The following is a 15804-nucleotide window of genomic DNA, read 5'->3' as shown; positions in this document are numbered from 1 at the left end:
ATGATCCAAAAATCATTCAATTTTTAATGATGGGAAAAGTGGTGATTAGTTTTTGGCAAAATACGGTGCTAAATGTGCAAAATGGCAATTTTGAGGGAAATAAGCATCCGATTAGTTTTTGGCAAAGGCAGATGCAGCCATTTCGGAGTTCATAGCCAATGTGAAAAAAAATGGCAATTTTAGAGGTAAATAAGCATACGATTTGATGGTCAAAAAACATTCTACTTGTGCTGATGAAACGATTGATTTTGGAAAAAAAATTCCATTTTTTTTAATTTAAAAAAAAAATAAATTTAAATTTTAATTCGATGCGGGTAGTTATAGCAATTTGCCTCAAGGCACAATGCCATACACCACTAGTTTATACTTAAGATTAGTAAAATAGTCACCAAGGGCCCTAAACTAATATCATTTTGTAAAATTTGTGAATAATAAGAATTTAATGTATTCTTTATCCCAGTTCTTTAAAATTATAATGTGTCATTAAATAACATTCAAACATTTAATTAATTCATTCATTCATATAATTGCATATAAAAGTTTGCTCCAGCATGCTCTGAATATGAATATAATTTTCCATATTTGCAAAAATTTCAAATATAAATTAAATTGCTATGAATTTAATTAAAACCTTTTTGTGATCAAGTTATAGTTTTTGCATTCCTGTATAAATTAAATGCAGATTTTGCTGATAAACACAGGAGCAAAGTAAATAATATAATAATTGGATTGGATAATCATTGCATTTTTTTAATATTATCTTCTGTTCTATAATATTTTGTTCTATATTCATTGGATTTATGTTTTTCACATACTAGATATTAAAAAAATGCCTTGTGAAACTAGTAAATAGAACGGATTTTAATATAATTTTGAAATCTTGAGATTATTTATTAATTATTAGTATGTAATGATATTGTTGGATTTATACAAACTAAATTCATATAAATAAATTATGTGTCAAGTAAAAATAATTATTACAAAGATTTTTGATGCCCTTTCAAGACTACATATTTACATGAAATAACTTGGTACTCTATAATTATTAGATCAGAACAAATATTGTTGCGAAAAAGTAAAAAATTTCCTCTGTCACCATTATACATACATAGTTTTCAACAAAAATAGTTTTCTTCTGTAATATACGAAAAGTAATAGAATTCCATGAAATGAAATTGAAATTTTATACCTCAACGATATTTTTACTGTGGAAACTATGTTATCACTATGCTCCCGGATTTTCTCGTATATTTCATCCTTTTATGGGTTTCCTTTGTAATCAAATGACAAAGTATCTATCGGTGTACGCCATCTGGTACGTTCGCATAATATTTCAAACTGTAAAAGCTGCAGATTTTTTTCTGGTCATTCCAAATAGTACGAATGGAACAAAAGTGCGCAGTGCTCTCTGCGTAAATGTAGATATATATCATTTTGTCTGACCTTTCCGGCAAAAATAACCAATTGGTCTGTCATCAACTTTTCAGCTTTTCAACACGAACCAAATGAATATAGAACAGGGGTTTTCAAAGCTAAATTCAGATATTTTAATAGAAGAAATAAAATTGGAAAAATATCAATATTTCTCTATCCGTATCATCTGCATGTTGACAATTTTCATTATCAATATATAATAATAGATTGATGAAAATAATACAAATTTATTTTAGTTCAGTTTAATTTACTGAAATATTCAGCAGTGTTCAAACGTCATTTAGAAAAAATAAAAAACGTAAAATAATATATCTGCAGATATAATAAAAACTAAAAAAATCAATAACATTTCGAATTCAAAATTAATAACTTTAAATAAAGAAGACAAATAGTATAAGCATAAAAACGTAAAATAATGTTTTTGTAGATGTGAGAGACTAAAGAAAAAATAATATCTTGATAAAATGTTATTAATTTTGAATGAAGTAGGTAAATAACATAAATTATTTCACCGTCAATTTTAGTCAATTTCAATTAGCCTTTAGTATTCTTTATGTATAATTTTATTAATTAAATTAATTACATTACAAATTTCCATTTAATTTAGATCCAAATTAGTGTTGAACTGATCATTTTACTTCAACAGTTACATTTTCATTTTCATTCATTTTATATTCCACACTACTATTTATTAAATGTTATAATTTATCAAAATAATTTTGATGAAAATTTGTTTTTTATCTTAAATGATCAGAAGCATGCATTCGGAATGATTTGTTTTTGTTTTTGAAAACCCTGTGAGCTGTAACAATGATACATCCTAACTAGGTGACTTTTTTAAGAGATAATCCAATAGTTGTCTATCTATATTTGATATACACCTATCTGTATTTGATATACACATATCAATATTTGATATACATCTTGAATTTTCAAGTAAAAATGCATCACTACTGCTTGATATCAGGTTAGAAAACGTTTGAACCTGGAGGGCACATCAGAGAGCAATACAGTAAGAGCTTAATACATAAAATCAGCGGTTTCCAACCTGAGGGGCGCGCCCCCATAGAGGAGCAGAATACTATTTTCAAAAATAACACAACATTTTTGCAATGATATTCAAAAATATACAAAAAATAATTAGTTTTATTCATATTTTTACATAATATTGCATCTTTATATGTAGTCTGATAATATAAGTTGAGTATTTATAAAATTAAATTATTGAAAAAATTAAGAGGAGCGCAACATTTTTTTATTAGAGCAGGAATGCGCGGTGCAAAAAAGGTTGGATACCACAGCATTAAATATAACCAAAATTTGTAGAATACATTATACAACCAAAATAAACTCTTATTTTAGCAGTGTTCTTAATGGCTTAAATATGTATTTCATCTTCAATGTTATCATATAATTAGCAGACAAACCGCGATGATAACTGTTACCAAAAGTCGTGTTTACCATATCTGCCGCCTTCAGGGTATAAAAATATTTACCTTCAATTTTTATTTTTCTGGGTAAATTCTGTGTTACATCGTATATTAAACGAAACTTTTCGGTATATTTCCTATGTCCTCTAAAACGTCGTCAACACCCTTAACAATGTTTAATGTGCGATGTTTACGCATCGCATGGAATATTTACAAGACGGCGATCATATACACGAGGAGGATATCCCTTAACAACCCCATTTGACAACAGCCCTGGTATTTATGCGCCATATGCGTTCAATTTACATAGAAACAGTTCTGGCTACCAAATACAAATACTTCTCACGTCTGCCTTCTGTTTTTGTTCATTGCTGTTCAAGAATCGTCTATTTTTATAACTGATATGTATATACATAAGCAAGCTTTAAGGATTTCCGAAGTTTATTTCCACGGATACATAGTAAACGCTCTTTGCAGCGAATTCGAATAGATTACTTTGTTTTAACTGCACTTGCGAGAAATAAATGTGGAAAAGAATTCGTAAATTGTGTTTGTTGGCGATGATAATGGAAATATTAGCCGACTGATGATATTAGTTGTGAGCTAAGCTGCAATATAGATCACTTCCAAATCATTAATTTGACCTAATCATTAAAAATGACCTAGTATTTTTTGCAAATTAATGTGACATCAACCAACTTTTTTCCCTCAGAAAGCAATATATTTTTTTCTAAAGATAATGAATGGTTGATAATAAATTTAATTATATAATCATCAAAATTGTATGTACCAAATTCTGATAAAATATAAATTATTTGAAAAAATGTGTTTATATTTCACTACTATCTATTAAATATTATAATTTATCAAAATAATTTTGATAAAATGCGTTGTTCATGATCAAATGCATACATTCAGAATTTTTTTTTTGTGTTTAAGGGGCACAACTAGTGTAACCGCCTAAAAAAAGGTAATTTTTGGGCATTTATATTAAAAAAAAACTTTATCAATCATTTCAAAATTTAAGAATATATTTACACATGTTTTAAGAACACATAGTAAAATTTTTGAAAAAAAAAATTAAATATTTTTAAATATGTTTCTACATACACATTTTTTACTGAAATGTACAAATATAATTTTGTACAAACTGAAGCAGAAACAAGATTCGGGATTACAATTATACCGTGTAGGGTGAGGTACAAAGGTCCAATTGAGCAATTATATTGTGAAAACCAAACCAATCATATCACAACAAATAAGACATAGCAACCAAACAACTATCTGACTATGTTCAGTAAAACTCCCAGCTAATTCACCATTGTAGAAAGGTGTTTTTATTGCTGATTTTTTTTTTCAAAAATTTGTCATCTGGTCTTTTTTACCCCATAGGCGGGGTAAAATGGAACGGCCAAGGGGCACTAGGTCCAATGACATATTTTTAATTTTAAAGATATTTTACGAAATAATAGTTACATTAGTCAGCCAATGCAAAATATAACTTTTATTCGTATATTTTTGCAGAGATAACACAGTATATAACGTTGATCTAGTATTTCGTCGGAAATATTCATCAGTATTTATTAATGTTTACATCTTTGCCAGGACGAAGATTCATTCGATCCTCTTTACCCAACCCAAATGTAAGCTTTCATAGAAATTATATAAAAAAATAGTTATTGAGAACATAGATTATACAATTTAAATGATCCATTCGATTCAAATTCGAAATCTATACTCAATGCAATTAATATACTTATAGGGCGATTTTCAGGGGGAGGTTTGACAAAAAATCACGAAATGTCACGTAGGGGAGAGAGAGGTAAGATATCACGTATATTTATTTTTACCTGATTTCTTTTAGATTTTAAAAAATATTTAAAAAAAATGTTTTTAAATCCAAACATTTTCAAAAAAAAATCAAAAATTGTACTTTTTTTATAACCACGTGTACACACGTGATGTTTGGTGGGGGAAGGGGAGGTCCAAAAATCCTAAAAATCGATCACGTGATTAATGGACGCCCCCTCAAAAGTTTTTTGTTATCAATATCTTGTATTTATTGTATCTTGTATTATGTGTAACAATATCTTGCTTTTTCTGTATTAATAAATTATAACTCCTTCGATGACATTCATATCCAGTAATTTTTATCTAACATTTTATTCTTGTTTACTTGATGTTATGCCCTCCTGGATTGATTATAAATTTATATATATATATATATATATATATATATATAATTTTCAAAATGCATAAATATTACTTTTATTCATTTATTCATGTTTTGTTTAGTTACATTCACAGAACTAAGTGTGGTTCCCAAAAACTATTTTTGTCCTCTTGTAAACATACAATTTCGGATGATTTGTATTTTCTGGGCATTTCCAACATATTTAATCAATAAGTGAATAAGTCTCAACAAATAATTTGCAGAAATAACAAGAAAATACTATATCAATTTCAATTTGTTATTGTTCAATTTAGAATCAGACTCTACATAAGTTATTTACAATAAATCAGTTAGTCATTTTGAAGGTCACGAATGCGGTGTTCAAAAATATCTACAAGTTTACATATTTATTGATGTAAAACTGAGTTAAAATAATCAAGAGATGTATTACCGGGATACGATTCAATTTAATGTTTTTGTCGTACTGAGTCTCGACTAAATATTTACATTATAATCAACTGTAAAACAAACATAGAGCGAACATGTTCAAGAAAGGGTGGTGTTCGTCATTTCTATTACTCACGATATTGCAGCCAGGATAATAAATTTTCTATGGGTTCTTTAAGAGAATGTCTATAAACCCATGCATTATGATAGGTTATTTAAACATAACCCACGTGCAATTGTGGGTTGAAGACGTGCCCAGAGTCATGACTTATTTTTTCATTGCAATACTGAAGAGACATAAAATTTAATTGATATTTTCGAACGAGATCTCTTATGGAAGTAATTTCATCACTCAAATGCTATGTGAAAGATTTATTACGATGAAATATTATTTTTGGTTATAACCATAGCTCGAAAACGTTGCACCTAAATAAATTAATCTTCAACTTGTCTCTTTTATATTACTTTTCAGACACAAATGATATTAGTTCAATATTACTTTTCATCACAAATGTGAAAATATAAGTGGAAGTTTAGTTAATTATTTTCTATTTATCAATGTATTATAGCCAACAAGATTTTATTTAGAGATCCATTACAAACAAAATGTCATTTGAGAGATAAAGTTTTTTTTTTGAAGTAAAACTTCTTTAGGCGCGACTAGGGTGTAAATCCGTACAAATGCAACGGACATGCGTTACGGCAGATTAGATAAGATAAGAGTCGAGTGCCAATGATTCGGCATTCGCTCTCGATGATACCATTTCTATACGGGTCGATTGTGATTAGTCGTCGTGTATGTGAATAAAGATCTGTCGTTGTATGCGTACCGATAACAACAAGTAAATCGGCATAGATAAATAAACATTTTAAAGTTACATCTTAGTACTAATCTTGATTTAAACAAAAATGCCTGAATCATAAGAATACTTTACCCTGTTCCTTGAGAATAATAAAACAAATTAAACATTTGTTCCGTGAACTAAACATAGGTTTATTGATTAGAAATTATTTCTATATTATTCATAGTTTCTATAAATCTTTGAAGTTATTAAAATGGAAAATATTTTTAGGCAAGACAGGTATTACAGCTGTTCAAAGAATGAGATTATAATTATCGCCAGCGAAAAAGTAGAAGAAATACGAGCAGTCAATGAATGTATGTTAATTTTAATTACATGAAGTTCTTCAAAAGCAATTACATGATGAGTGAAGTTGCAAAAGCAATATTTGTTTTGGCATTGTTTAACATAATCCTCTGTGTGAACAAATATTAAAGAATTTATTAATCAGCAATTACTTCATTTCTCTAATGAAGGTTTATTTCTAAATGCTTATTACAATGACAAACCGATCATGTCACATTTGAAGTATGACTTTAATTACATTATTGCTTTTAAATATTATACATATTTTTAATGCTATTATAAATATATAATTTAAAATTTATCACTATATGAATGTGTATAACGGTTAACACTAATAAATGTGTGCATCACGAGTGTTACCATATTACTAATAAGCATTATTCAAAATTGTTTTATGATGTATTTATTTTTACTTAATTTAAATTTGCTAATATGTACAGTAGCAAATAAGTTTTACTTCAATCGCGTGTGATCCTTACGCGCACCCTTTTTTATTTTTCATGGTATTATGATTTTCAGAGAAATTTATGATTTTGTTTGAATCAAAATTATTTTAATAATTATTTAAGAATTTTTATAAGGATCCTCCCATCTTAAAAGTAATTTGTTCCTTGTTTTTCGAAATTTTTGTTGAAATTTATTGATAACTTTAATGTTTTTTTGTCACATATGTTGCAATATAATCATTTTAATTTATCACAAAATATGTATATACACACAGACACAAACCTAAAATAAATATTTATTATTATAATTTATATTAGCAAAAGTGACAAAAAAACAGGAAACATTTTCCAATCAAAGCAATCTAATCACAATCCGTCATTTGTAACAACTTTTTTAAATATTTAAATTATAATTACGTTTTGTTATTATTGTTTGCGCGTATCATCATTGTAAAACCTGATGTATCGTTTATTTTTTTAAAAGCTTTTATTTCCACATTTTATATGCCATCGGTTTTAACATCGAACAAATTAAAGTGATGTGTCATTTCAAACGAGGTAATAATTTATTCATTTCACATTTTTAAATCATCATGTAATAAACTCTACTTAAAAAAGGTATTCGAATAAGGTTCCCAAAATTATGATCAATTGGATGCAACACTTTATCTGATAATGCATTTAAATATTTTTAATCCATCAAAATTTACTATTCCTTTATTACTCATCATATTGCAACACTGAAAATTCCCATTGCACGGTTAATCTTATCAGTGAAATGTCTCGCTAATTAATTAGATTAGAAACACAAATGAAAATTATTTAATTAATTATAGTACAATTAATTCAACTTATATGAGTGGTTATCAATGTTTCCAGAATGAGTTTCTACGACCCATATGGAAGTAAGTCCTTCGGAAAAGTGAGGGAAGTCAGGCCAGGTGGAAGCAAATCTGCAACCAAGAAATCGATAGGACGAGTTCAATCTCGTTCCGGGCTAAAACCGGCACCAGAATCCATTCTCAAGGTAAAAGATAATAATGGATAGATGGAGAAATGAAAGTATATATAATAATATATATAATTAAAGTTAAATATTAAAGTTATTATAACCATGTGTGAGACTATAAACGCGATTTAATTTACCTGTGGCAGTAAAAAAGTTCACACTATATCCAGATGAAATTTAAATTTTCGTAATTGTTACAGGATTAATTGCGAAAACTACTCTAAAGAAACGTCGACAAAATCTTACAAATTTGTTTATATACAGAAACAGTTTAACTAGTACCTCAATTCCTAATAGAGATATGTTGAACATACTTATTTATGAAAATATTAATTTTTAATGCACCTTGGATAAGAAAGTCCCTGCTTAATCGGTAATAATAAAGAAACAGTTTAAATAAAATAAACTTTTACCAATTATTTTTATACGGAATAAAAAGTTTCACTACTGCCAATTGTTGGACATACTTTTATTGAAAATATAATATTTTAATGGAACTTATAACTTTTGAAGGAAGTGAGAAGGCTTGCCTAATTTATAATTATGAAGAAATTGTTTAATCTCGGATTTTTAAGATTAAAGGATTTTTTTTAGAAAAACTTAGTTGAAAAGAGTTTAAACTGATATTTTTGAATATATCCGAAGATTTAACATGACATAAAGAACAGGAAATTCCAACGTACTACTAAAATAACAGTTTAAATAGTATCACAATTTTTAATACAAATCTATTGAACAGATTTTTTTTTGACAATATAAATAACAATTTTTTTTTGACAATATAAAATATATAATCTTGAATAAGAAATTGCTTGCTTAATCTGTCCACAATAATGAAGAAACAGTTTAAATAAAATAAACTTTCAACAATTATTTTTATACGGATTAAAAAGTTTCACTACTGCTAGTTGAAATCTGTGGAACATACTTTTATTGAAAATATAATTCTTAATAGAACTTACAACTTTCATATCCGGGTATATTTAAATTTTTTTGAAGAAATTGAATTTTTGAAAAAAAAACTTTTAGAAAAAATGTTTTTTTCATTTTGGAATATATTGGAAATTACAAAATTAAACAATTTATTAAAATCTCCATAATATATCTGATAATTTAATGTGCTTAAGTCTAATATAACCATTGTTGACCGCCAAATGACATTTTTTTACTTTTTTGACCTCCGAAACCGTTAGACCTGCCATTTCCAAAAATTTTATCAGTTCTTCATCCTGTTTTTTATTAATTATTAAAATCGGACGCTCCGTTCTCTTAAAAACTGATTACCGTTAAGATAGTACCGTTTTTGGCACTTTTTTGCCCGTTTCTTTGAAACGGCTAGACCAGCCTTTACCAAAAAAAATCAACACGTTTCCTTATCAATACAAATCGAATGTTTTTTGAATTATTCAAATCGGTTGATCAGTGCTCCCGAAATTGTCGACGAAAAATTGTATCCGCTTTACACACACACACACACACACACACACACACACACGCGCGCACGCGCACGCACACATACCTCCATTTTTTTCTAAGATATGCCAAAATGTTCAGAAACCTTTAAAACGTAAAGATATAAAAAATTTCATTTTCGATTTTTTGCGATTACTATAACTTACCCTAAGGGAAGTTAAAAAAAACTCTCATTTACAATAACTTTTATTACAATTATCTATTTCCATTTGTGAATTTTTCAATGTCTATATATCACGTTGCAATAATACGTCCGCTAATCGCAATGATTACCGCTAGCGTGATAGATAATCATCCGAGAACTTATCCTATTTATGAATCTTTTAACGTCGAATAATTACATGTACTTATCGTGATTTGTTTGACAATATATTTCGAGATATCGTGACTTATACAAATGCTTTATCGAACGAACATTTGTTGTTAATAGTTTCACATTATGGTTATAGTACTTTGTTGAAATTATTTTGGAGAGAAATATGGGCACTTTAAGTCAATTTATTATTTTGGATATTTTACTTCCATCGGACAATAATTGTGGATGCAAATGTTTTCTGAATTTATTATTTGTTGGTAAAGTGAATTTATTGTTGAATTGGCTTGACATCAAACAGTATCCTTTGATTGCTTTATGCTGCAATTAGTACATCACTATTAGAAAAATTTTAATAATAATCTCATCAGAAAGAGACTGGTCAGCCACTGTTGTGGCCTATTATAATAGTACTAATTTAAGGAATAATTTTACAACAGCTTAAGCCGTTTATTTGTTTGGACATAATGTCACTAGTAATGTATGGCATCGTGCAGAATATTCGAGGAATATTAAATATTTTCAAATAGATTATTATAATACTGTAACTTTCATTACTCTTATTTTATAGGGAAAATATAAGAGATGACGATGTGTTTCGTCCACACAAGCAATTTCTTTGAATCATTCAAATCGGATGCTTAATTCTCTCAAAAACTTTGTATGTACCCATTTTTTGTACATTTAGCTCTGTATCTTCAAAATGTCTAGACCTGCCTTTGCCAAAAACTAATCACCACTGCTCCCAATCATACAAATTGAATGTTTTTTGTATCATTCAAATCGGATACTACATTCTCTCAAAATCTCGATCCCTATTTTCTGCACTTTTGCTCCGTATCTTTGTAACGGCTGCGAGAAAAATTGCGGACACACAAAATACATACACACACATCCATTTTTTCTGAGGTATACCAAAATGTTCAGAAACCTCTAAAACGCGAAGATATGCAAGAATTTTCATTTTCGATTTTCGGCCCAATATTTATAGTATAACCCTTACCCTGCAGGGAATTGAAAAAACTGTTTTAATTTCTAATCATTTGGTGATATTTTGACTACCTGTTTTAGATTTGAAACATTAAAGGCCAAATAAAAAGTTAATAGACTATGATGTTAAAAATAATATTGAAACGCGAAAGACCAATAGAGAAAAATATAATAAGCAAAATGTTGGGTAGTGTAAGATTAAAAATTATTGCAGATGAGTAAACATTTTTATATTTATTATACATACATAATATCTCAATAATTATAATAATATTAAATCGTTGCAATACAGCACAACGTCTAAGAACTAGATGAAAATATAATTATTCAAAGAGAAATTATATAGTAATATGTAATATATGCATATTAGTTAGTGATTATAAAAATTAAAACGTGCATTCAAGATAACTTTGAGTCATGCTGCACTTCCCATTCCGTGAAATTTCTTGCATGAATTAACCTATGACACATGCATATGTAATGAGCTTAGCATGCGAACCAGAAACACGCTATATATACACATTTACAAAGAACATTTCTGGCTTGGGTGTAACTAAATATTCAGAACTTGTCGCATTTTGATAAATATTAAATATTAGATATTAATATTAAACTCGGGGTTAGGTTAAATTGAATATTTAGAACAGGGGTTGGCAAATTGTGACACGTTGCGTCTTGTAAGTGATTTCATGGTTTATGATGGAAAATTATTATACATTTATTATTTTTTATTTCCTATTATAACAAGTATTTTTAAAATTTTAATTATTTTTTTAATTCATTTTTATAAAATTTTTGTATATTAAATAATTTTTTATTTTATATTTATTTATTATATAAATATTTAAATGAGTTTGTATATATTTTGTAGATAGTTTGTACATAATATACTGATTCTAATAGGGTTATCATGATTGTTACTTAAGGTTACTGCAATAATTATTGCAAAATATTAATTAAAAAAAATACAAAAGATCTTCTCAATTATATAAGCAAAACTACTACCAAAACTATTTTTTTTTTCAATTTTTGTATAGTTCAACACTTTTGTACCTTTCATTTTTAACTTTCCGTAAGGTAAGTTATTGTAATCGTGCAAAAATCGAAATTGAATTTGTTTGCATTTCTTCACGCTTTGAAGGTTTCTGAACATTTTATAGTATCTTAGAAAAAAGTGTGTGTGTGTACGTGCGTGTGTGTGTAAGTATGGATACAATTTTTTGTTACCGTTTTCGGGCGCACAGGTCAACCATTTGAATGGTTCAAAAAATATTCGATTTCTATTGATAGGGAGATGTGCTGATTAGTTTTTGGCAAAGGTCGGTCCAACCGTTTCATAGTGCAAAAAAATTGCAGTTTTTGAGAGAAATAATTCAAAAGACTTTCTGCTTGAGTTGAATCGATTGTTTTTGGGATTTTTTTTTAATTTCAAAAAAAAAATAATATAGAAAATAATTCAGATTTTCAACATTTCAATTCGGTACGGGAAGTTCCAGCGATTTGCCTCAAGGCACCATGTCATACACCATTAGTTTTATATATAATTGTATGAAAATTGTACATAGAAAAATGTTTACAAATAGTTTAATAATGAACTAACCAAAAATTGAGCAAAAATGCAAAAAAAAATATCTAGAAAAATGTGGAAAAAATGTTAGTAATTGTAAGTAACAAGTGACTATATAACAATTAACATAGCTTTGCTCAATATATTAACAAATAAACTATGGAAAATGCATAAATTATTTGTGGTAAACATTTTAGAATAAATACGTATAAGTATGGTACAATAAATATGGTACATAAATTGAACGACTAAAGCCTCAAAACAAACCTAAGGGTATTCAGCTAGCAAATTCTAATCCCAGGGTCGATCCCAGCTTTGGCCAACTCAATTTCCAACAGTATGATAACAAATTTCCATTTGGGCTTGTAGATCTCAAATATAATCTCAAGTGAAAAGCACCTTTCGTAAACATTGCTATATATGCCATCGCTATTAGATATGTTATGTATATCTAATTTATATAGAATATACATAAAAAAGTGTGGTTGACCACTGGGTTGCCTTCTAGAAAAATACTAGATAAGGATGTATTATAGCCAGCTCAATATCCAACAGTGTGATATCAAGTTTTCATTTAAGCTTGTAGATCTCAAGAATAATCTCAAGTGAAAATCGCCTTTCGTCAACATTGCTAAACATATATATGCCAACGCTATTAGATATGCATATCATATTTATATAGAATAGACATAAAAAAGTGTGGTTGACCACTGGGTTGCCCTCTCGAGAAAAGTACTAGATAAGGATGTATGGTAGAAAACATAGCTCATAGAACACTTATTGTTAGTTCTGATGATTAAAAAAAAGATAAAAAAAGATTTACAGCCAGATTTTTTTTCTAGGAATCCCTTTCCGTGGCCCCGGTTCGGAGTCGAAATGAGTTCAACGGGACTGTTGCCCAACGAGCCAGTTCCAACAAATCGCTGGACAAGACCTATTCCATGCACGGCAAAATCAAAACCGTAGACCCGAATTTGGAAGTCACCAGCTCTGACATAATTGGAATTGCAAAACAAGTTCTGCAAAACGCACAAAAGTATAGTACACTATTCATATATAGTACACGTCCATATAAACACCTTGGTATGACTGCATGCTTTGGAATTTTTCTCCGTCATCGCAGAAAAAATGCGGAAAAAATAAATAGCTAAATCTATAACAAAATTATTATTTTCGAATAGCAATGCATGAGCACAATATGGATAAGTACGTCATAAATGACTAGTATTGTTTTTTCGAAAATCGACCTTAGTCAAGACAAGTGTTTCATGTGTAATTTTAAGCGTATACCGATTGTAAGTATGCTGTTACGATTAATAATAATGAGATTTTTAAATGAATCCGTGATTCATTCCACAACAAATATTCCCATAATGCGCATTTTACATAGGATAAAAATATTATACAAAAAATTCATTTTGGTCTTTCACAAGTAGCAAGTAAAGTTAATAGTAAATACAAAATTTCCTACATTAAAGAAAAATAAGATTGATAAGATTGGCTAAAATAATAAAATATATTCAACAATTATAATGTTGAATAGATTAAGTATTAAATATGTTACTTCACTAGTTAATCTTTTCTCTCTATTAGGTATAACGAGGAAAAGCTCAATTTCAAGGAAATCGAAGATTACAAAAACATTAAGAGAATCTACCACAATGAACAGCGCAAGCTTCAAAATGACATGTTCTTTTTCGAGTCTGAAATCAGAGATGCTGTTAACAAAGTAGACAATGTAAAATCTCATCTTAAAGATTCTATCAGCAAAGCCTCGCTACATGCAAAAAATACTTTGAACAATAAAAAAGCACCCACAACAAATTGCAAATACAGCAGCAACTTCCGCGAGAACTTTATAAAAAGTCCAATAGTTCAGAGTCCAAACTCCGCGTCCGACGATCTCGATTTTTTGGAAAGAATAGGAAAACCAAGAAGCATTTTAAAGTTTTCTGCAGCTCGTGAAAGCTTTCCTAAAGACAAAAAAAATAATTTAAATGAAATTGACAGTGAGGTTTCAATAAGGCATTTAGATTATGACGACAGTTTTACACTACCTCCAACTCGAAAACTCAAGTCTTCCATTCATAAATTTTTATCTCCAAAAAGGAGCAAATCGGAAAACCAAAAGCAAATTTCAAAACCTACAAAATTTTCCTTTGCTAAGAAAAAAGACAGCATTGAAGAATCTTTAAAAAAGGCTGATGAAAAGATCAAGGAAATAAGATCAATGAGTCGACCACCATCTTCCGCTAATATTCCTTCTAAAACTAAGTTATTGAAAAAGCCTCCATCGGCTTTGTCACGTACAGATTCTGTTAGATCTCAGAACAGTTTGCAATGCGGCAGCCAAAAATCTGTCACCTTCAGTGATATGATTAAAGAGCAGGAAATCAAGCGCCCAAACAAAACTAAATTAAAAAATCCATTTGAATTAAAATATGATTTTGAAAAAATTATAAAACAAGATGATTATGGTAAGCTTGACAAGGCTAAGAGTGCAATGGACGATGTAAGAGAAATTATGAAAACTCTTGAAAAGCCTAAAATCTCTCCAAAACAAGCAAAGAAACAGAAGGAAAAAGAAAGTAAACCACTTCCATCTTTTACTTCTCGTAGTAACAATTTCACGACTCAAACTGAAATGGTCGAACCCTCTACTCATGGTACTCAAACATTTACTCCTACTGTTGACAAGTCTTCATATTATGATGCAACAAAATCCCAATTTCTAGTAAAAGATTTGGAAGAAAATTTGAAAATTCCAGCACCGAATATAGACGATTTATTGGCAATCGATGCAGATGACCACGGAAAGTACTTATCAAAACTAAAATGCAAGTATCCTAGATTCTTTCTGACGAAAAAAGAAGATCATTTATTGAGCGACATCAAATTGCAGAGCAGGATGAAGGAGTTGGAGCAACTTGAGAATTGTTACGATGATACAAATTCAAGTAATATATAATTATATACTTTTACAAAAAATTTTAATAATCTCATTATATTTTTAGGACCGTTCAATCGTGTAGCTTCGGATGATTCTTTCAACTTGCCCGACATGACTGCTATTGGAAGAGCGATGAAAGCCGCCAGTTCATCTACTCATCCCTTAAACATCACTGCATCCCGTACGGCCAAAACATTTAATTTTAAATAACTTCATAAAAGATAAAGCTCAACACATCAATTGATGCCTCAGATTCAACTTTAAGTAGATTTTAATAATTATTAATTATAATTCCTGTTCTCGGCTATAATTGTTTCAAAAATAGTTAATTATAATATATGCCATGTTGGCTATTTGTTCTGGCACTATTTTTTTAAAATTTTTAATTGTTGGTCATTGTTTTGAAAATATTTAAAATAATTCA

At 28.7% G+C, this 15804-nt stretch overlaps 1 protein-coding gene across 1 annotated transcript in view; it reads right to left on the bottom strand.

The window, feature by feature from the left end:
- Positions 1–15804, bottom strand: part of LOC113364027 (guanine nucleotide-binding protein G(o) subunit alpha) — a gene marked incomplete in the record, with an annotated part of 295478 nt that overhangs the window by 196960 nt on the left and 82714 nt on the right.

The sequence above is a fragment of the Ctenocephalides felis genome, unplaced genomic scaffold, assembly GCF_003426905.1.
Source record: "Ctenocephalides felis isolate EL2017-DRISC unplaced genomic scaffold, ASM342690v1 CF-g0.4_SCAFFOLD_00845, whole genome shotgun sequence".
Classification (NCBI taxonomy): domain Eukaryota; kingdom Metazoa; phylum Arthropoda; class Insecta; order Siphonaptera; family Pulicidae; genus Ctenocephalides; species Ctenocephalides felis.
This window is presented reverse-complemented; position numbering and strand designations above follow the sequence as displayed.